Genomic DNA, 23463 nt, shown 5'->3' on the forward strand with positions numbered 1-23463 from the left:
ACTGCCCAAGTCTCAAGAAGAAGAAAGCTCTAAAGGTGACTTGAGACGAATCGTCCTCAGAGGAATCGGACAACGACAAGCCAAGACACAACAACTACCTCGCACTGATGGCGTATGGACCAAAATCGGAGAGTGAATCGGAAGACGGGTCCGAACTCGAGTCAAGCCACGAGTCCGTACTCATTTCCGCAGGTTCCGATGGGGTATATTTTGATTTAAGTAAAAAGTTTTTAAAATCATTTTATGTTTAAATAAGAAATTAACTACTTCTGAAACTAAAATAATTGAACTAACCCAAGAAAATAAAATACTTAAAGAACAAATAAAATCAAGTTCAACAACTTAACCAATTCAAGCTGAAATCCCAACTCAAGTTGCAAAACTTGAGGAGGATAATTTCAGACTGAAAAATGAAATAATTGAATTAAAAAAATTACTATAAAGATTCACAACTAGATCCAAATACCTTGACATGATACTTGGATCACAAAGAGCTGTGTACAATAAGTCCGGACTCGGATACAAGTCCAACTCAACCAACAAAACCTTTATTTCTTTAGTTAACCAAAATAAAAAAACAAATTAAGGCTTGGGTTCCAAAAGCGTGTCTAATCACGCAAGTAGGACTCAATCAATATTATATACCTAAAGATAAAATTTATTACATAAATCAAATGACTCTCCCTTAAATTCTAAAATTAAAACTTCAAAAATAAATATAAATCAAAAGAAAAACCTTAAGTTAATTAAACCTAACTTAAATGAATACAATATAAACACAAACTATAACTAAGTATACTATAACTATAAAACAAATCGACGTAAACCCAAAACTTAAACCCAAATGTTTAATAATTCAAGGGGAGGCTCCAAATTAGTTGGCACATCCAAAAATCAATAACTTACCTAGGTGGGTAATTAGGACTAGTCTAAATAGGGACAAAAGTTTAACTTGACCAATAGTATTAGTGAAGTTTTGGATGATAGTAAGTTAGGAAAATTCTGTCTATGTATGTATAGGAAGATATGGTTCGACTTGGTGCATTTGGCTTAGTGGAATTAACTGGAGCTACCTCTTATGGATCCTAACTAGTTAGACTAAGGTTTTGTACTAAGTTCAGTGGATAGGACTATTTGAAAAACCTCGAAGGCATGATTACTTTAATGATGTCCAGGTGACTCATCATAACCCAGAAGTTTATCCAAAGAATGCCTATTTGATGAACTCAAAGCTAAACCTAAATTTAACACAAAGTTAAATCAAACCCTGAAATTGAATTTAACTCATCTCATAAAATTATACGATTTCCTGATTGAAAACATAGATCGGATGAGATTAATAAGGATCCAAATTAAATTTTATTACATCAAAACAAATATCAATATCAATCTAATTAAACCCTAAATCAAAATTGAAATTACTTTAAAAATCATTTTACTTTAAAAATTAGTTTAATTTTTTTTTTTAAAAAAAAATATTTTAGAAATTACTTTAAAAATCATTTTACTTTAAAATTTATTTTTAAAAATTCTTTAAAAATTTATTTTAGAAATTACTTTAAAAATTATTTTAAAAAATTCTTTGAAATATTATTTTTAAAAAATTACTTTAAAATTTATTTTACTTTAAAAATTATTTTTAAAAAATCTTTAAAAATTATTACTTTAAAAATTATTGTTTTAAAAATTAATTTAAAAATTTATTTCAAAAATAACTCCACTGAGACTTTCAAATTAAATTAATAAATAAAACTAAACTAAGTTAAGACTTGAAACTAAATCTAAAACTTAAAATCCAAATTCAAGATAATCTATCCAATTGATAAATAAATTTCTATTTTTTTTTTAGGAAACAAAGTGAATATTGGATAGTGGATATTCCAGACATATGACTAGAGATCACACCAAGTTCACCCTAATTAACTTACAAAAGCTTAAGAACAGTTGTATTTGAGAACAACGACAAACTCAAGGTAATTGGGATAGGTAATATTGAACTCAAAACTAACTTTATTATTAAAAAAGTGTTATTATTAGTTGATGACTTCAAATATAATCTACTTAGCATTAGTTAACTGTATGATTCTGAATATAAGGTTAGATTCTTATCTTCTGAATGCTTAATCAAGCACTTAGATAACCTTAATATAAACTTAAAAGGGTTTAAGAAGGATAACATCTATGCAATTAATCTAACTATCTCTTCACTCAAGTGTCACCTGACACAAAAAGAAGAAACTTGGCTATGACATAAAAGAATGTTCCACACAAACTTTAGTAACCTAACAAAATTAAATGGTTTAGTTAGAGACTTACAAAAATTACCTAACTTAGACGTAACAATCTGTAATGCTTGTCAACAAGGAAAGCAAACCAAATCAACTCATAAATCAATTAATCAAACTCAAACTAACTCAATACTAGAATTACTGCACTTTGACCTTTTTGACTCTCATGGAATCGAATCCATAAATAAGAGTCTCTATTGCCTAGTAATAATAGATGATTACTCAAGATTTACCTGGGTAAAATTTATTAAGAATAAAGATGAAACGTTTGCCTAGTAATAATAGATGATTACTCAAGATTTACCTGGGTAAAATTTATTAAGAATAAAGATGAAACGTTTGAAGTATTCAACAAATTTTGCAAACTAACTGAAAATGAAAAAGATCTAAAAATCAAAAGAATCAAAAGTGATAATGGAGGTGAATTTAGAAATCACAACTTTAATCAATTTTGTCTTGAAAATGGTTATCATCACGAATTTTCATGCCCTAAAACTCCCCAATAAAATGGAATAATAGAAAGAAAGAGCAGAACTCTACTTGAAGCATCTAAGACAATGCTAAATGAGTATAAACTACCAAAATATTTTTGGGCAGAAGCTGTTAGCACAGCCTGTTATGTACAAAACAGAACCATAATAAATAAAACATATAATAAAATCTCATTTGAACTCTATTAAAATAAACAACCTAATATTAAATTCTTTAAAGTATTTGGATGGCCAGCCTGCATACTAAACACAAGAGAATACTTAGGAAAATTCACCTCAAAAGTAGAAAATAAAATCTTTATAGGCTATTCATTAAACAGTAGAGGTTACAGAGTATATAACAAAGTTACACTAAGAATTGAAGAAACCTCAAATGTAAAATTTGAAGAGACCAACCAAAACTTAGAACAAACCCAAACTCAAACAATTGATTTTGTTCGAGGTAACAGTAGTCAAGGGGGAGCTAGTGAAAACCTAAGTCACAAATACGGAGAAGAAGATCAACCTCAAGTAAACCTACTAGAACTGTAAGGTTAACTCAAACCATCCAATTGACCAAATAATTGGTGACCCAGATCTAAGAGTTCAGACTAGATAGGGATGGCAATGGGTCGGATTTGGGTCGGATTTTATATTCTCCGTACCCATACCCATTTATTATATTCATCCCCATACCCACCTCCATACCCATCGGGTATTTAACTTTCATCCCCATCCCCATACCCATCGGATGATCGGGTATCCATACCCTACCCATCATCCTATTACTATCTACCATTCTCATTTAAAAAAAATGAAATCTACTCGGAGGAAGACTTACTACTTGTAATTATAATTCAGCTGCTGTTGGAAATAAATCTAAATTAATTTATTAGTCATCAAATTAGGTACGTACTTCTTCAGGATCGCCCAAAGAATCAGTAGCTTTTGGATTGACCTTCACACAAACAGGAAACCAAGGGAAGAGCCTCCGCCCGGAATAGCTTGCACCTTCATTGAAGGGCGTTCCTGGATGGTGAGAAATTCACAGTTAGCTCCAAAATGCCGATTGAACGACGTTGACACTGATTAAAAAAATAACTAGTAAACTAAAGCATGACTTTCAAAATTAGCCATCAAAAGTGAAAATGTATGCACCTGCATGTGTATTGGTTGTCATATGTCATAGGAGTTAAGTAATGTTTAAACAATGAATGGAACACAAGAGTCATTCCTCAATAATTAACTACAGACTTGTTCAACAATTGTGAACAAAGTTTCTTGTATATTTCTTAGAGTGGGTAGAGTGGAAGGGGGAGGGAAAGCTTAGGATTATTTACATGGGATGACAGAGAAAGCACTATGTTGCTGAAAAAGAATCTGGACCTATTTCAACTTCCATAGTGTGCTCATTTCAAAATATACAATCAAAAGGGTTGGTTAGCCTGCATATGCACTTACCTAGCACGCCTAGGCATTTGAACAGCCTTGAGGTGCCCTCTGTCCATTACTAAACTTTTGTGCTCCTCTCTTCATCATGTTGATCTGACAACAAAATATTCATTTCAAAATTTTTAATGTTGTAACAAATAAAATAGCTAATATTCAAATTCTTTTTGATCAAGTCAAAATGCCTAAACTATATTTTACATATTTAAGTGTTTGTGGTGAGCATATTATTTAGTGTGATATCAAAAAACATAATTTACTAGGATTGGGTTACATTTGTTCAAATGTGGAGAATCGTAGAAGAACTTGCTTCAAAATAGCTCTATTTACCACTTTCGTCAACTGAAGAAATATAAATCAAGAGTTATAGATTTCAAAAATGATATAGAAAATCAAGTAATAACTATAATAGGTTATATGGATACAGTAAAGTCAACAAGTTAGATATAAATGAAGAATCTCATAAATCATAAAATGCTAAAAGAACATATATATAGCCAGTTATCCACAATTATCCACAGTGCTTTTCCATGCAAAATCTCATCAATAATGAATTTATAACCTAAAAATTCTCCAAATATATATTCCATGCAAAATGTAAGCTTCTTCTGTTAACTATAGGGATCTAAGTGAGGAATGCTTGCCGTGATAAAGTTTCTACAGTTCTGCCCATTAGCTCACTGGTAATTGTTTGCTAGATTCCCTTGGATACCAGTAGGGATCTGCTTGTTATCAACTTGTGTTGCAGGAGTTGGTTTCTGAAGAGGTTCAGCAGGCTCTCCAGTAGATTTAAAAGCTGGCTTCTGAACAGGTTCAGCAGACTCTCCAGCAGATTTAGGAGCCTCACCACTACCAAATAGGTAGCCAAGAGAACTTTGACCCCCTCCGTAGCTAACTCCATGGTCCATTTTCACTTTTCGATCTGCAGATGTACATTTTGTAATGGTAAAAGCTAATTTCACAAATCCTAATCCAACACTCAGAAACGCACAAATCCGAGAAGCACAATAAGAACTAAGACAATGCCAGTTATACTGTAACTTTATGAGTTCTATTTTATTTCACAATTCCTGTCAAGATGAAGACTTACTACTTGTATTTTATTTCCAAAATGATACAATTTTTGATACTTTTCTTGGAAGAAATGACCTTGCCATTAGTGCAACGTCTGGAATGCGATATTGCTGTTAGGACCAAAAGGAGCTAGAGGGGGGGGGTGAATAGCTCGTCGCGTGCTCGTTGCTCGGTGTTGCTTGTTTCTTCAAGAATGCGCAGCGGAAAATACATAAACAAACACAAACACGCTAACACTAGGAGTTTACTTGGTATCCACCTCCAACGGAGATGACTAATCCAAGGATCCACACCACGCACGCACCCTCCACTATGAAAACACTCCTTTTCGGTAACTACCGAGGGCGGAGAAGCCCTACAAGACTCTCAGTACAAGAAGAAGAAAGGGTAGTAAAGAATAAGCAAAAGCTTACAAGAAATGCAGTAAAAACCCTAGCTTCTTCTTCTTCTCGTTGCAACTCGCCTCTTGACTTGGATGAACCTCCAAGAACCTTCAAGAACTGGCGGTGAGGAGCTTAGAGAGTGCTGGGGAGGAGCTGTGTTGAATCTGGAATGAATCGGTGAAGTTCTGCTGAAAGAATCGCACGCCAACAGCTATAAACGACGCCAACGGTCGAATCCCAATCGATTGGATTGCTCCCAATCGATTGGGAGGCTGGATCGATCCACGGATCGATCCGAGCGCCTGCTGCTCGAAAACTTCGGATCGATCCAAAGACCGATCTAGAAGCAGTCCCAATCGATCCACCGATCGATTGGGACCTCTGGATCGATCCACGGATCGATCCAGAGAGGTTATGTTCGTGAGGACTCACCGGATCGATCGGTGGATCGATCCAGATCTTCTGGATCGATCCACTGATCGATCCAAACCTGCTGGATCAATCCACGGATCAATCCAAACCTGCTGGATCAATCCACGGATCAATCCAAACCTGCTGGATCAATCCACGGATCAATCCAAACCTTGGTTTTTGCCCAAAACCAAGCCCAAAGCCCCCTAAACCAACATCTAGTCAACCATGACTTGTTGGTACATAAGACCTAGCATCCGGTCACCCTTGGCCAGCTAGGACTCTCTCACCAAGTGTCTGGTCAATCCCTTTGACCCACTTGGACTTTTCTCTTCTTGCCAAGTATCCGGTCACTCCCTAAGACCTACTTGGACTTTTCTTCCTCGTGCCAAGTATCCGGTCAATCCCTTTGACCTACTTGGACTCTCACCAGATGTCTGGTCAACCTTGACCCATCTGGATTTCTCTTGCCTGGCTTCACTCACCAGGACTTTCCCAATTGCCTAGCTTCACTCACTAGGTCTTTCACCTGGCTTCACTCACCAGGATTTTTCTCCTGCCTAGCTTCACTCACTAGGACTTCCCAATTGCCTAGCTTCACTCACTAGGTCTTTCACCTGGCTTCACTCACCAGGATTTTCCTCCTGCCTAGCATCCCAGTTAGGACTTCCCAGTCAAGTATCCGGTCATCCTTGACCTACTTGACTCTTCTTCAATCAATATCTTATTGTCAAACATCTAAACCCAAACCAAGACTCAGCTTGGTCAACCAGGTCAACCTTGACCTGAGGGATGTTGCACCAATAATCTCCCCCTTTTTGATGTTTGACAATACCACAATAACACTTACAATGCCACATGTAAGTTAGGCTAATCCCATAGCCTCATTCTTCATGCCACTAGGTAATGAAAGCATAAGTTAAGCTTTTCATTCTCCCCCTAAGAGGGCACACTCCCTCTAGGTAATGAAAGCCTAACTTACACCCATTCACAGGTCCTTTCATTCTCCCCCTATTGGCACACATCAACCCATCTTTGGGCATACATCAACTCATGCCCCTATTTTGGATACACATCAACAAATCCATTTGTTGACGACTCTCCCCCTGAAGAGTTGCTCATCGTTGTTCACAACATCACTCGTTGTGATTAACACGATAAAGAAGGTCCCATACCCTTCATTTATCCGTAACTACTCCCTCATTGTAGACAAATACTCAACCTTGAGCATTTTCTAACCACGTGAGTTCCCACTTGAAATAATGAGGATATCCACTCCCCATTTCAAGTTCAAAAGCTCATACATGAGCATTTTCTTTAAAGAAGGTTAACCACCTTCCAAGGTTCATGAAAAATAATTTTTCATGTCTTTAAAGAGTCCCTCCCCCTAAAGACATGGTGGTAACTTCTGTCATTGCACCAACAATGACTTGGAATCCCTAAACCTTTAGGAAACCCAAATTTAGAAGTTTTGAGGTTCAAATACTCAAAATTTGAAACAAACCTCAACCTAAACTTCAATGAAGTCTTCCTTAACCATTCCATCCTTGTTTTCAACACGAAAATACCCTTTTTATGTATACAAATGTATTTTAAGGGTTTGGAATGGTTACATAGACTAACCATGGTTCAAAGATGCTGAAGTCAGGCCTTCCCAGCCAAAATCAGCAACTTGGATCGATTGGAGTTGGGATCCAATCGATTGAACCAACCGAATCGATCCACTGATCGATTCAAGTATGTGGATCGATCCATGATCGATCCAGCGCTTTCGCGAGATTTACCTTCCGAATCGATCCACGGATCGATTCAGAACTCAATCGATCCATGGATCGATCGGAGTTCGATAGTTGCTGAAATTCCATTTCGGTCACTTCCGAAACCCCTAGAAAATTCTACAAAATCCAAAATCATGAAATTTTGTGTAGACATTATTTAGGCATACTTAATCATGGAAAATAGCTTTCTATGAAAATACTTTATATTTTCAAAGATTGACACAAACTTGAAAACTTGCAAAAACTTTAGCGTTTTCTTCAAGTTTGTGTCTAACTATTCAATGGTGATTACTATCAAAAGATAGCCTTCACCAAAGTTTTCCAAAAATATTTTAAAAACATTTTCAAAACCAATATCCCATCATGTTCCTTGGGCATAATGCACATGACTTGTACATTAGCTTTCCCAATGATGGGAAAACACATAACTATGTGTTTTGATGAACTTAAAACTCAAAAGAATGCACTAAATCAACATCTTGAGTTTTGTTCATCATCCTAACATCTCACTTGTATCTAATGTGCACTGAAACACATACAAGTCATCTTATAGGTCTTTGTGAGATGTAAGATTTTGGTTTTGCCCTATTCTAGGGATCATGCATATCTATCTAGGCATTTTGAGAGGTAGACATCCACAAAGGATGTTACTTGTTGATTTACTTGTTAAACAAATGTCACTTGTTTATTCCACTTGTTGTAAACAAATGCCACTTGTTTAACTAATGCCATATGTCCTTAATTTTTAAGGAAATAAACATAATGCATGATAATGTTATGGCATACATCAAAATAAAATAGCTTTCAAAAGAAAGATTCCTATAACTACATGATGTATGTATGGCATGACATGGTATTTTTGTATTTTTCATGATAAGTCATGAATGCAAAATACAAATAAGATAAAATATGATGTCATGGCATATTATGAGCAAACAATCATGGCAAGGTTTAGCATAAATAAAATATACCTAGATTACCTATCTAAGTATCGTTAATCTTAGCTAATCCTAAAACTTAAACCCTAGATTGCCCAAAGTGCTTCAAGAGAGTGCCAAAACCTAAATGGGCATTTCTAATTCTCTTGATTAATTTATGCCAATTGAAATTAAGCTTATCCTCAAATGTTGACATATTCCATTTTTCCTCAAGAGTAATCATATAAATCAAGGCCCGGAGTGCCTTAAAATTTATAAGAGAATACCAAAATCCTAACTTGGTATTTCTCTAGGTTTTCCCAATTTATGCCTTTTTAAGATAAAATCAATTTTCCACCATTAGGCACATTTTACTCTTTCAAGGAGTAAATAATAATTCCATTTCATTTTCAAAGGTTAACAAAAACCTTGAAAATGCTCCTTGAGTGTCAATTTCCTCAAAGTTGGGTTAACTACCCTTCTAATCGGAGTTGACACTCTCTAACCCATCTATGGGGTAGAGAAGATACTCCTAGGAACCCAACACCTATTGCTGCTCCTTGGATGCTCTAGGTACTCACTAGGGATAACTTCCCTAGATACCTTCCTAGTAACCTTGTTGAGCTTCTTAGAAGCCTTGGTCACATTTTCTAGGTCAACTCTAGGGATAGCCTCTCTTGTGACCTTGTTAGTGACTTTCTTAGACTTCTTAGAAGTCTTAGTCACTTTGGTTGCAAAGATACTTCTAGGGATATCTTCCCTTGTATCTTGGACTTGACCTCTAGACTTAGGGTTTGTTCCATAACTATATGGAACCCTATGATAACTAGACACATCCTTTTTAGCTTTGGGTTTGTATCCCAAACCTCTATGACCATTGGATGACCTTTGTGCTCCTAGACCTAGGCTATGCTCATTTTGGCCTAATAGGATATTTTCCATCCTTCTTAGGGTCTTTTCCATTTTATCAAGTCTTGACCTCAAGACTTGATTTTTCATCACTAAGTCCTTAGTTTTTGGTTTTCCATTAAGTCCATGAGCATTTTTGTTTCTAGGCTTGTAGCTACAATCCTTAGAGTTCTTGCCTAGACTTTTACCTACATTCCTAGCCTTAGGTGTAGTAGTTTTGGCATGTAGGGCCACATGCTTTTCCTTAAAGCCCTCATGCTTCCTATTCTTATGGTAAATCGCATTAAAATGATAAAAATTAGAACTATCATGCTTTTTACCATAATGTAAAGGAGTAGGCTCAATAAATGTTACCTTCTTCTTTACCTTGGGCTCCCCTTGACTAATGCCTCCTTGAGCCTTGACCATCTTCTTCCCTTGAGGCATTGACGTAATGCCCCTTTTGATTGCAAGAGAAGCATATGATATGCTCCTTGCTCTTCTTTGTTCCGGGAATGGTCTCCTCGGGCTTCTCCTTGCCCTTTTGCGTCACTTGACCCTTCTTCTTGGTCAAGTTGGGACACTTGCTCTTGTAGTGCCCACTTTCCCTACACTCAAAACATATTATATGATTTTTATTTTTAATTGAAACATTTATACCTTCTTGTGTAGGGATGGCACTTGCTCCTCCATTTGCTATTTCTTGAATTTCGGAGGTGGCACCATCTTCTTCTTCTTCACTTGACCCGGATGTAGAAGCTTCTCCTTCTTCTTGATCCGGCGTCACCAAGGATTGCTCCCCCTCAATCCTAGAGGTGGAGGCTTCATCATCTTGAACATGAAACAAGGAGTATGCTCCCTCCTTGTTCCCTTCATTGCATTCCCTTGAAGATGAAGCTTCTTGGATTTCCTCTTCTTCGGAGGTTGAGCATCTCTCAACCTCGGAGTCCTCCTCTTGGTCTTGCTCCAAAGAGTCACCCTCTCTGGATTCTTCATGATCTTGTACAGTGGAGGGGATCTCTTCATGAAGCTTGGCCAATTTGCTCCATAGCTCCTTTGCATCTTCAAACTCTCCAATTTTGCAAAGGATGGTGCTTGGCAATAAATTGACCAAAAGCTTGGTCACTTTGTCATTGGCCTCGCACCTTTGGACTTGCTCCGGGCTCCATTTGCTTTTCTTTAGAACTTTGCCCTTTGAATTTCTTGGAGCCTTGAAGCCTTCCATTAGAGCAAACCATTGCTCTATCTCCATCATAAGAAAATTTTCGATTCTTGATTTCCAAGAATCGAAACTCGTAGAAGTGTATGGTGGAGCCACCCTTGTGTCAAATCCAAGCCCATCTTGGAATTGCATCTTGAAGTTGAGCTTGATAAAGTCTTGAACTTGAAGAATTTGCTCCAACTTCTTCACCCTCTAGCTTTTCTTGATATGCTTGACCCTTCCGGCGATGATTCCGGTGAAGAGCGGCCTCGCTCTGATACCACTTGTTAGGACCAAAAGTAGCTAGAGGGGGGGTGAATAGCTCGTCGCGTGCTCGTTGCTCGGTGTTGCTTGTTTCTTCAAGAATGCGCGGAAAATACATAAACAAACACAAACACGCTAACACTAGGAGTTTACTTGGTATCCACCTCCAACGGAGATGACTAATCCAAGGATCCACACCACGCACGCACCCTCCACTATGAAAACACTCCTTTTCGGTAACTACCGAGGGCGGAGAAGCCCTACAAGACTCTCAGTACAAGAAGAAGAAAGGGTAGTAAAGAATAAGCAAAGCTTACAAGAAATGCAGTAAAACCCTAGCTTCTTCTTCTTCTCGTTGCAACTCGCCTCTTGACTTGGATGAACCTCCAAGAACCTTCAAGAACTGGCGGTGAGGAGCTTGGAGAGTGCTGGGGAGGAGCTGTGTTGAATCTGGAATGAATCGGTAAAGTGCTGCTGAAGAAATACGCCAACAGCTATAAACGACGCTAACGGTCGAATCCCAATCGATTGGATTGCTATCGATCGGGGAGGCTTGGATCGATCCACGGATCGATCCGGAGCGCCTCCTGGAAAAACTTCGGATCGATCCACGGATCGATCTAGCACTTATCGCGCGCAGGCCCCAATCGATCCACCGATCGATTGGGACCTCGATCGATCCACGGATCGATCCAGAGGTTCTGCGGACTCACCGGATCGATCGGTGGATCGATCCAGATCTTCTGGATCGATCCACCGATCGATCCAAACTCGGATCAATCCACGGATCAATCCAAACTGCTGGATCAATCCACGGATCAATCCAAACTCGCCGGATCCACGGATCAATCCAAACCTTGGTTTTGCCCAAAACCAAGCCCAAAGCCCCTAAACCAACATCTAGTCAACCATGACTTGTTGGTACATAAGACCTAGCATCCGGTCACCCTTGGCCAGCTAGGACTCTCTCACCAAGTGTCTGGTCAATCCCTTTGACCCACTTGACTTTTCTCTTCTTGCCAAGTATCCGGTCACTCCCTAAGACCTACTTGGACTTTTCTTCCTCGTGCCAAGTATCCGGTCAATCCCTTTGACCTACTTGGACTCTCACCAGATGTCTGGTCAACCTTGACCCATCTGGATTTCTCTTGCCTGGCTTCACTCACCAGGACTTTCCCAATTGCCTAGATTCACTCACTAGGTCTTTCACCTGGCTTCACTCACCAGGATTTTTCTCCTGCCTAGCTTCACTCACTAGGACTTTCCAATTGCCTAGCTTCACTCACTAGGTCTTTCACCTGGCTTCACTCACCAGGATTTTCCTCCTGCCTAACATCCCAGTTAAGACTTCCCAGTCAAGTATCCGGTCATCCTTGACCTACTTGACTCTTCTTCAATCAATATCTTATTGTCAAACATCTAAACCCAAACCAAGACTCAGCTTGGTCAACCAGGTCAACCTTGACCTGAGGGATGTTGCACCAACAATTGCGATTATCGTAAAATATGGATCCCTAATAAAATAAGACAAACTTTCACAGGACAAAAAAATATGAGATAGAATAGAAAGCAAACTTTCACCAGGGGATGAGTAAAGAAGCAACAATCCACTCATATCCATATCTTGTGAAAGGCATTCCTCAACCATCTCTAACTGCATAGCAAGAAATAAAATTTGAGTCGATGACTATACTATATCAATTGTCAAAAAATACTAAGACAAAATGACATAGAACTTCTCCAAGTCAGCAAACCATTTTTCAAGCTTGATATATTAAATTTAGAACAAAATAAATGATTATATTTATCAGATATAACAGTTAAGCAATTAAGTGCATTGCGATAGACATTTACCTGTCTTTAGACATCATTTTGTCTAAATCATTAATACAGTCTACATTGCCATCTGCTAAAACCACGGCACCCCATTCCAAATAAAATCACTATGAGAACCAAAAGTTTCAAGTTGTAATTAATAGAAAAGATTTTAAAAGTTTCACTATGAGGAATCCACCAAACTTACAGCTTTATGATCAACAAAAATATATTAGAATTCACATTATATCCCAAAAGTATATTAGAATTCACATCATATCCCAAAAAATTATAATTCAACAAAAACATATTAAGCATCTATATGTTACTCCTGATTTAATCATATTTAAAAGTCATTCAAAAAGCAAAATAGATCAGTTTCAACTTTGAACTAATCATAACTTTCTTCATCACTTGATATTGTAGTACCCTGTAAAAATATAGAATAATGAAAAATATAAATAATTGACCCAATAGTATTAAATTTATTGAACTTAAGTTATATTAAAAACTTACCCCATCAACATCAATAGTATCCTCATCATATTCGATTGAAGAGTAATATGCTTTTGTTTCTTGTGAACTTGTAGCTACAAAATTTAATGAAAAAGATAAATCATTATCAGAGATTATAAAAGAAGAATATTTTCATAAAAAAATAATGAAGATTAATTTGCAATTTATATCACCTTGTTTCTCATTTGATAACCAACTTTGAACACACATCAATGTTTCTATGGTTTTCGGATGAAGCCTGCTTCGATGAGAACTCACCAATCTACCACTTGTGCTAAATGCAGATTCTGAAGCCACGGTCGATATTGGAATGGCAAGTATATCTCGTGCTAGCCTCATCAAAGTGGGATATTTGGTTCCATTGGTCTTCCACCACTCCAATATGTCAAAATCCACATTTCTCGGCAACACTTTATCTTCTAAATAATGATCTAGCTCGGTCTTCAGATCAGTATTAATGTCACACTCAAGTGCTACTTCTTGATCAAAACTATCCAAAAAATCATCTGTACTTGTATGCAATCTAGTCTCCATTGATCTTTTTTCGACACTAGCATGACCATTATTATTTGTGTATTCCTCAAGCAAATCATAATACATTTTTTGAATCCTTCTAAGAGGTTCTTTAAAGCCAATCTCTCCCTGTGTTCTTTTTAAACAATACTCCACCAACTTTGACTTATATCTTGGATCTAAAATAGTAGCTATTCCCATAATTCCATGAATATTAGACCAATATTTCTCAAATTTGGAAAGCATTCGTTCAACCATAGAAGAAATAACCTTATTAGGAGATGTGACCCACTTTAACAATGAAGCTTTAATTTCACAAACCTTAGGAAAAAAGATATTTGTTGTGGGATACTTTCTTCCAGAAAATATTTCAGTCACAGAATAAAAAACTTTCAACATTTGAGATACTTCTTCTGCTAACAACCACTCCTCCTCTGTTGGAAAACATTTATAAGATGAATCACGAAATCTCAGACGAGCAAACACATCTTTAAAAGATATAGCAGTTATGAGCATCAAATACGTTGAGTTCCAACGGGTTTTACAATCAAGCACCAATTTTTTAACATTCATATTGTGTACTACTATCCGTGCCACATCATCAAACTTTTGCTCTCTTTTAGGAGATGCTCTCCAATATGCAACACTTTCACGAATTTTTTCAACACTAGGTGCAATGACATCCAAACCATCTTGCACAACTAAATTCAAAATATGAGCAGCACAACGCATATGAAATAAAGACCCTCCTAGCATAAGTGTAGAATGATCAAGTTTATGCAACACATTGTTTATAAGAGAATCATTAGTGGAGCAATTATCAACAGTAATGGTGGATATATTCCTATCAATATTCCAATCCATCATAGACTTAACTATCACATTAGCAAGGACTTCTGAAGTATGTGGAGAGCGAACATAAGCAAACCTATATAATGCAAAAAAAAAAAAAACAGTGTAGATATTAAGTATCTGTTCAATTAAAAACATAAAAAAAAATATGAAAAATAATGCATATTTGAGTGGTAAACGGAAAGTATACCTCAAAATACGACTTTGCAAAGTCCAATTATCATCTATGAAATGAGCTGTCAAAGCTAAAAACCCCTTCCTCTGATTAGATGCAGTCCACATGTCGGTAGTTATTACATTCCAACAAGCTCAATACTTTTGTCTTTTCATAATCATACAATTTCAATATATCACTCTTAATGGTATTGCGACATGGAACCTTGAACAAAGGTTGAAGACTTGCTAAAAGCTTACGAAATCCATGATGCTCCACTATTGTTAATGGATACTCATGTAAAATTATCATTTCAGCAAGCATGCACCTTGAGGCTTCTTGGTCAAATTGAAAGCCTTTAATAACAAAATCTCCCTTGTTTTTCTCTTTAATTAGGATTTTCTGTCTTATGTCACTAACAGTTCGTCTTGGACAAATTTTGAAATGCTCACGCAAATGTGTTGTCCCATGTTTACTATTGCCAGAAAGGGGTTTCTCATAATAATTGCAAATTGCCTTATCCATTCCATTAATTTTCTTTCTTCGAAAATGATTCCAAACATCAGATGTTAACTTTCTCGTTCCTATTGCACTAGGAGTAGCATCAGTACTAGGAGAAGCATCAGCAGCAACAGATGTCATATTTGGTTGATCTTGTGGAACCTCATTATTTACTTCAGAAATTTGTGGAACCTCATGATTTACGTTAGATAGTGGCACTTCATTTTCTGTTGTAGGATCTACTAGATTCATTTTATAGACCTAAATATAATGTTGTAATGTATGTTAAAAATGAAAAGAAAAGACAACATAAAGAAAACAATAATACTTTTTCATTCAAACTACATGTAAATGGAATAATCATTAACCTTTCTCATCTTTGGCCTCTTATTTTCAAATAAAATGAAAAAGTCAAAATCATTAAAAACAAAAAACAAAAAACCTTGACAGCCCTAAACCCTAAATAGTATTCGACGAAAGAGTATGAGATGGTTGCTCCTTTTCATCCAAAATAGAGGCGGAGTTGGAAGCAAGGACAAACCTTTTGAGTCGCTTGAACTGTTTAATCCTTGCCTCCGCAGCGTCTTCCTCGTCTTGCTTATTCGCTCTCCCCTGTCGAGGCGTCGACCGACTTCGAGAGAAAAGGAAGAAAGGAAATGTCCGCTTCGAGTCTTCGACTTCGAAAATCGAAATATACACGGTAGGGTTTATACTTTATAACTTTATATATAATATAATATAAATAAATAGAAGATTAGAAGTGTCAACTGCATGGCTGCATGCAGTTCGAAATTTTAACAGAGATTATATTATTAATATATATATATATATATATATATATATATCGGGTATCGGGTAGGGTATGGGTAGGATTTTATAACATCCGCCTCCATACCCATACCCGAAAATACCCATACCCGAATACCCGATTATCTAATCGGGTATTAAAATTACCTCCATACCCTCCTCCATTCGGGTCGGATATCGGATTCCCCATCGGATTCGGGTGAAATTGCCATCCCTAAGACTAGATCATCCTTTAGAAATTTAAGTCAAATATCTTTGATCTCAAAAATTGAACCCAAAATAATAGAAGAATCCTTACTTGACCTACACTAGATTATAGCAATGTAGGAAGAACTAGCCCAATTTAAAAGAAACGAAGTCCGAGACTTAGTACCATCACCCAACAATAAAAAGGTAATAGAAAGAAAATGGGTATTCAAAAATAAACTAAGTGAAAATGGAGAAATTATTAGAAACAAGGCTAGACTAGTGGCTAAAGGGTTTAGTCAAGTAGAAGGACTTAACTATGATAAAACATATGTCTCAGTAGCTAGACTTGAGTCTATTAGAATGTTACTTAGCTATGCAACCCATAAAGGATTTAAGCTTTATCAAATGGATGTTAAATCCACCTTTTTAAATGCGGTAATAAAAGAAGAAGTTTATATAGGTCAACTACATGGATTTGAGAGTCTAGATCATCCTGACCATGTCTTTAAACTTAAGAAAGTCTTGTATGGTCTTAAACAAGCACCTAGGGCCTAGTATGAAAGGTTGACCTCCTACCTAATTTTCAAAGGATTCAACCAAAGATAAATTGATCCAACTTTATTTGCAAAATCATTCAACCAAGATATCTTTATAGCCCAAGTATGTTGACGACATAATCTTTAGTTCAACTAAGTCAGAATTTTTATAAGAATTTATAACCTTAATGGAACAAGAATTTAAAATGAGCTTAGTAGGTAAACTTACTTTTTAGGTTTATAAATTAAACAAACTAATGAAGAAAATTATGTTTATCAACAAAAGTATATCAAGGAATTACTTAAAAAATTTAGAATGGAAAACACCAAGGAAATAAAACACCAATGACAACTAACACAACATTAGATAATGACCTAAATGGAAAACCCGTAGACCTAAAATAATAGAAGTGCGATAGGTAGTCTTCTATACTTAACTGTAAGTCGATCTGATATTTTATTTACGGTTAGTATGTGTGCTAGATACCAAACCTGTCCTAAAGAATTCCACTTAACTAACGTAAAAGAATTTTCAGATATCTAAAAGGAACATCAAATGTAGGAATTTGGTATCCTAGAACACTCAACTTTGAATTCATAGGTTACTCTGACTCCGACTATGCTGACTGTAAACTAGACCGTAAGAGTACAAGTGGTGGTTGTCAGTTACTTGGACCGTCACTTGTCAACTGATTTAGTAGAAAGTAACATTGTGTTACCTTATCTACTACTGAAGAAGAATGCATAGCAATAGGAGAATGTATTGCACAATTGTTATGGATGATGCACACTCTAAAAGATTTTAATTTAAACTTTACAAATACAAAAGTACTAATTGATAATGTTAACTCAATTAATTTAACAAAAAATCTCGTGCATTATTCAAAAACCAAACACATCGAAGTTAGACACCACTTTATCAGGAATCATGTCAGTAAAGGTGACATTGAACTCAAGTACATTGAGTCCAACTCAAATTTAGCTGACATATTCACCAAACCCCTCCTTGAAAGTGAATTTAACAACTTACGTCGACAATTAGGAATGTGTTTAATAGACTATGACTACTATTTTCAAAGTTATTCTTCAAATAATTTACAAATTCTAGGGTAAAATTTCTTTTCTTACATTTTTCTCAAAATTCCCTTATTTTTAGAATTTTCAAAATCAATTTTAGTCTTAGTCTAGATCAAATCCATAGAAACTATGTTCCAATAGATTTAAGACTTGAGCATCTCACCAACACATTAGGGCTACCTTATTTGTGTACTACCAAACCTAGAAAGGGGTGAAATGCATAGGTAGATTGTCTGGACTTAAGATGCTTATATCAGTACATCAACATAAGTCTGGGCGTTAACTACCAAATTTATAGTGATCAGGTTAAGTAATCCAGTTTAGTCAAACACTAACTGGATAAAAAGACTTAACCTGACTAACCAAGTGAACATTGTTATCTTCTGATAATTAGTTAGTAACTAACAATTACACAGTTAAGAATAATTTATAGTTGATTAAATTACTTTGAAATAATATCAGATTCAGGGAGAGGATATCTAAAAATGACTCTCAAATTTTTTTCTTACATTTACTTTGAATAGATATTTTAAACATACTCATATTTTTCAAAAATACTTTTTCAAAATATTTCTAAAAATATATTTTTTAAAAACACACCTATACTTTTCAAAAATCTATTTTGAACATGTTTCTTTTAAAAACCATTCTTAACATATTTTGAAATATCACATGTTTTGCAAAATTCTAATTGTTTTGAAAACTGACTACTTTAAATTTTTTTTTTGTAAACTGCCTTTAAATAAACTTGAAAAAAAAATTTCCTTGAAATTTTTTGAAAATGTTTCACTTTTGCAAAAAATAATCTTTTAAAAGCTTCAATCTTGAAAAAGGTTCATCCCTGAAAATATTTCTTGCAAAACTTATTTCTTTAAAATTTCTTATTAGCTATTTAAACTTTAAAGTTAGTTTTCCAAGTTTAAAGAATTACAAGTATTTTGCAAAACTTCGTCTTTCGAGCTAATTACTTACCCCATAACTTTGAATCTTGTTTTTGTTGCCAAAATTTCACTATTTTTGTTTGAACAAGTTTTTATTTCATTGTCTTACTTATTAACTCCTGTCTTTTTGATGAATGTCAAAGGGGGAGGGTTAGGAGGATTAAGTTAGCAAAAGTTAGCAAACAAAAGAAAAATCAGAACAACTTAAACCCCACAAATAATCAAAACAACAAAAGCTAATTTACTCATATATATTTCTTTTATGCTTACTTTGCATATTTTTTCCTAACTTAACCCAGGTTATCATTGCATCAAAAAAGAGGAATTGTTGGTGCAATTTACAGTAATGGTCTAACTCGGGTTTTGATGAATGAAAAGTAAGTTAAATTATGTTCTATTGTGATCTAACCACTTGATTAAGTGTACAGTACGAAGTCCAGATAGGTCGACGGGCCAACCGGATATCTGGCAAGAAATCTAGCCAAGTCAACAGGCCGACCGGATAGCTGGTACGAAGTCCAGATAGGTCAACGGGCTAATCGGACATTTGACGAGAAGTCCAACTAGGTTAACGGGGCGACTGGATAGCTGGCATGGAGTCCAGACAAGTTGACGGGTTGACCGGATGTCTGGCAAATTGGTAAGTTAATGTAAGTCACTGGAAAATAGTGACTAAGTGAGGACGCATCCCGGTTGAGGGGACATTAGGCGTCGGTCCAGTTTAGGTCCATTTGGGATCCCTAAACTGAGACCTTGACTAGTTCCTGGTCCTGGGAGAATAGGAACTAATTACTACTCTTTATTATTAATTATTATTATCTTAATACTTGTATTGCAATTTATTTGGACTAATGTTGTTTTGCAAAAAAAAAAAAAGAGCAAAATTGCCTTTGGATGAATAGTATCCGAAGGTGCCTTCAAGTAGTGAAGCCGCCTTCATACTGTTCATAAAAGACACCTTCCATGACTATGGAAAGCGCCTTTCGCAGGATAAATTTTTGACTTCATCGCGGATGAGTGCGGGGCTGCTCGGAATCAAGTTTAACATGTTGGAGGCGCCTTCCACGCCTATGGAAGGTGCCTTCTATGCCTTATATAAGTGGGTCTCGAGAAGGCTTCAAAATAGAATAGATATACGAACTACTACACATTTGATTGGGCTTCTGACTATTTCTACTTCCTGCTGCTACTCTAGAAAATTTGTCTGCCTTCAAGCTATGCTTCCGGGACGTCCAATCATCTCCTGCAGACCAACAACAACACACCAAACTCTCCAACTTGTTGGTAACCTGTTATTAGTGTTGTATTTTTTAATTCTACTACTTTAAAAGAGAAGTGTAGGCTGTTACATTGTCCCTATTCTTGTACTCAATTCCCTCTTCTGAAGGTACTGGAAGAGGCTTATAGTGAATTACCCATTGATAGGTCCACAGACCTGGGTCTTGAAGTAGGAGTCGTCGAAGGCTCTGAACCAAGTAAACCGCTCGTGTTTTGTTGGTGTTGTTTGTTTCTTTTCCGCTGCGTTCATATACTTTAAAAGGATAAGAAGAGTTTTTGAAAACCATGTGATTTCCCCCCCCCCCCCCCCCCTCCTTCACGTGTGTATCGGTCCAACAGTAACCTCCTTTAATGCCCTAAGCTCCCTATAAATAGAGTGGAAAGAGTTGATCACTAATCAACTCATTTCTTGTGCATCAGTCGACTGGTGTCACCGTTGGATGTAACCAATGACTACTTCACAGAATGCCAACGGTCATTTACCAGTCCACTGGTAAAAGTACCAGTCGACTGGTCATTGCTAGCTGAGCGAATAGAATGCTTTTGTTCGCTCTCAATCGATTAAGCAGTCAACTGGACCAGTCGACTACCGCTTCCATCAGTCGACAGGTCCCGGTTATACACTCACACTCACACGCATCCTCTTCAGAGTCGTTCTTGAAGCCCTCTTCCTCGGCCTTTGTCTCTCATATGCACACGAGCCCGCGACTCCTCTCCGTGTCATCCTTCACGTTGCCTTGAAGTCCGCTTCCCTCGGCTCCACTCCATTGCTCCTCTTTCAGCAGTCTCTCGGATATTTTCCACACCATCCTTCACCGACTCAAGGATCTGAGCCCTCGAATGAGCTTTTGCTCATGTGTTTTACCAAATCCTGCAAGACTCAAACACATATCAAACCAATATGAAAGTCTAACTTAAACTTTTTGACACACACATCAAAACCATAATCGTACCGATCAAACCTAGCTGTGGAAGAGTACGCCAGTGGAGTGAGAATGATGTGCGTGGCGTGTCCGAGGGACAAAAAGCCGGAGCGGAAGACTGCTCGAGGACAAGGCCGAAGTTCGGTTCTGGTGAGCTCAACTTTGGATGGTCGGAGAATCACCGAAGCGAAAGATCGGACAAATCAACATAGTGTTGACTTGTCCATGGGCCTAGACTCCGAGTGCCCAGAGAGGGTCTAGACGCCTGGACCGCTGGGTATCAGAATGGGCTCCTCGTCGAGGAGTTGTTACTACGGATGACGTTCAGGTCCACGTTAGTAGCACGCGGGGTGCCTGGACTGGTCCTGGCACCCAGACAAGGATAAAGTGTTATTATTGCACTGTTGAGTAGCCATTGTGAGCAGCTAAGGTGAAAAGCTTAGGGCGCCAACAGAGGGTCTAGGCGCCCGGAGATGTCATGCCAGCAAACGGCTATTTTCGACCAATGTGCTATAAATAGAGTCCCGGTCTTCTTCATTTAAAACAATGCTCGACAATACTTTTTGTTATTTCATTTTCATACTTTGTACTTTCTTTTCTGTTCTTCTATGCGTATACAAGGCTTCTCCACCTGCGAGGATTCACTCATGGAAGGAGATCGTGTGAGCTTTCATTGTATTGGAGTATCAATTTTCTTATTGCAAACCAAGTAAACCTGGTTGTCTCGTACTTTCTTTTTATTTAGTTTTAATTTAATTAAGTGTTTGTCTAAGTCAATTCAAATGATCAAGAAGGGTATTTTTGTAATTTTAGGATAATTCACCCTTCTCTTGCTTGCCATACAGGACCAACAAGTGGTATTAAAGGAAGGGCGCTTCAAAAGGATTAACCGCCAACTAAAGCAACAAGAAGATGGTCACTTCTAGCATCTACCCACCAGAGTTTGAGGGGGAGTTCACATTTTGAAAATGACGAATGGAAATATTCTATAAACTTGATTTTAATATTTTACTAATAATTAAATATGGTTTTGAAGCACCCAAAGACAAGAATGGAGAAGAACTCAAAGAACATCACTTAACTGAAAAACAGCGTGATGAATTTGAGGTGAATGGTAAGACTGAGTTTCATCTTCTGAGTGTGCTATCTGCTCAAGAACTCAAAAGAATTGACGCCTACAAATGTGCAAAAGAACTTTGGGCAGAGTTCTTGTAACTCCACGAAATACTAAGAAAAGAAGAATCCGACTCTTCAATGGGCATTGCTTCATCATTCGACTCTTCGATGGGCATTACCTCACCATTAGAGGAATCTAAGACTGAAGAAATCACCGACATAGTACTAGTAGCCACATACCTACCCAAAGACAAAGCCACTTTCGAGGAGAGCATGAATGAAGGAGGAGCGTCTAATGATGAATGCGATATGGTAAGTCAGGTATGTAAATTTCCTCCAGATCAACTGTACGAGTGTATTAAAATGCTAAGTAGATCTTTGTGAAAAATTAGATCTAAGAGCATCCACATCAGCTACCCTATCCAAAGATTTTATCCTAAATTTTGGATAGGGTAGCTAAAAAATCTTTGCATTATCTACCCTATCTATTCCTTAAATTTAGATTTGATGAATAGTGATTATTTAAATTTAGGGAATGAAACTTCTACCTTAAAAGTAAAATAATATTTATTTTCAATCTCTCTCCTTTCACTCATTCCATAAATATAATAATAACAAAATAAAAGAAAGATAAAAAATAATAAAAATTTGAAGATAATGGAAATTTTAAGATAGTTGATGTAGTGTGTAGTGAAAAGTGATTGTTTAAATTTAATAAAGTGAGTTATCTACCCTAAATTTTAGATATAGTGATAGGAAAAATAATATGGGTGCTCTAAATATCTAAAATCAAAGGAAGAATATGAATGCCTACAAGAAAATTTTAACAAACTTAAAGATAAAAATGAAAAATTAAAAGATCAACTAGAAAAATTGAAAAAGAACTATGCATGTTCCGATGTTGAGAATTTTAAAAATTTTCAAAGGCTAAGTTGGTATTTTAGATTTCATAAGAGCTAAATTAAAAAAATTTCTAAAAATTATATACTATAAAAACTTCTGATAAATCCAATAGATAAGAAATTATTTTGGATTCCTAAATCACGCTTAGTTTAAATCTTTGTGCATGTTTTACTTTTGATTTGCCTCATTTTTTTTGTTTGCATGTTCAAAAATTATCTT

At 36.4% G+C, this 23463-nt stretch overlaps 1 pseudogene; it reads right to left on the reverse strand.

Moving 5' to 3' along the window:
• Positions 1 to 3718: 3718 nt before the first annotated feature.
• On the reverse strand, positions 3719 to 5115 carry LOC122013729 (annotated as a pseudogene).
• Between the last annotated feature and the right edge of the window lie 18348 nt (positions 5116 to 23463).

The sequence above is a fragment of the Zingiber officinale genome, chromosome 8B (genome assembly GCF_018446385.1).
Source record: "Zingiber officinale cultivar Zhangliang chromosome 8B, Zo_v1.1, whole genome shotgun sequence".
Classification (NCBI taxonomy): domain Eukaryota; kingdom Viridiplantae; phylum Streptophyta; class Magnoliopsida; order Zingiberales; family Zingiberaceae; genus Zingiber; species Zingiber officinale.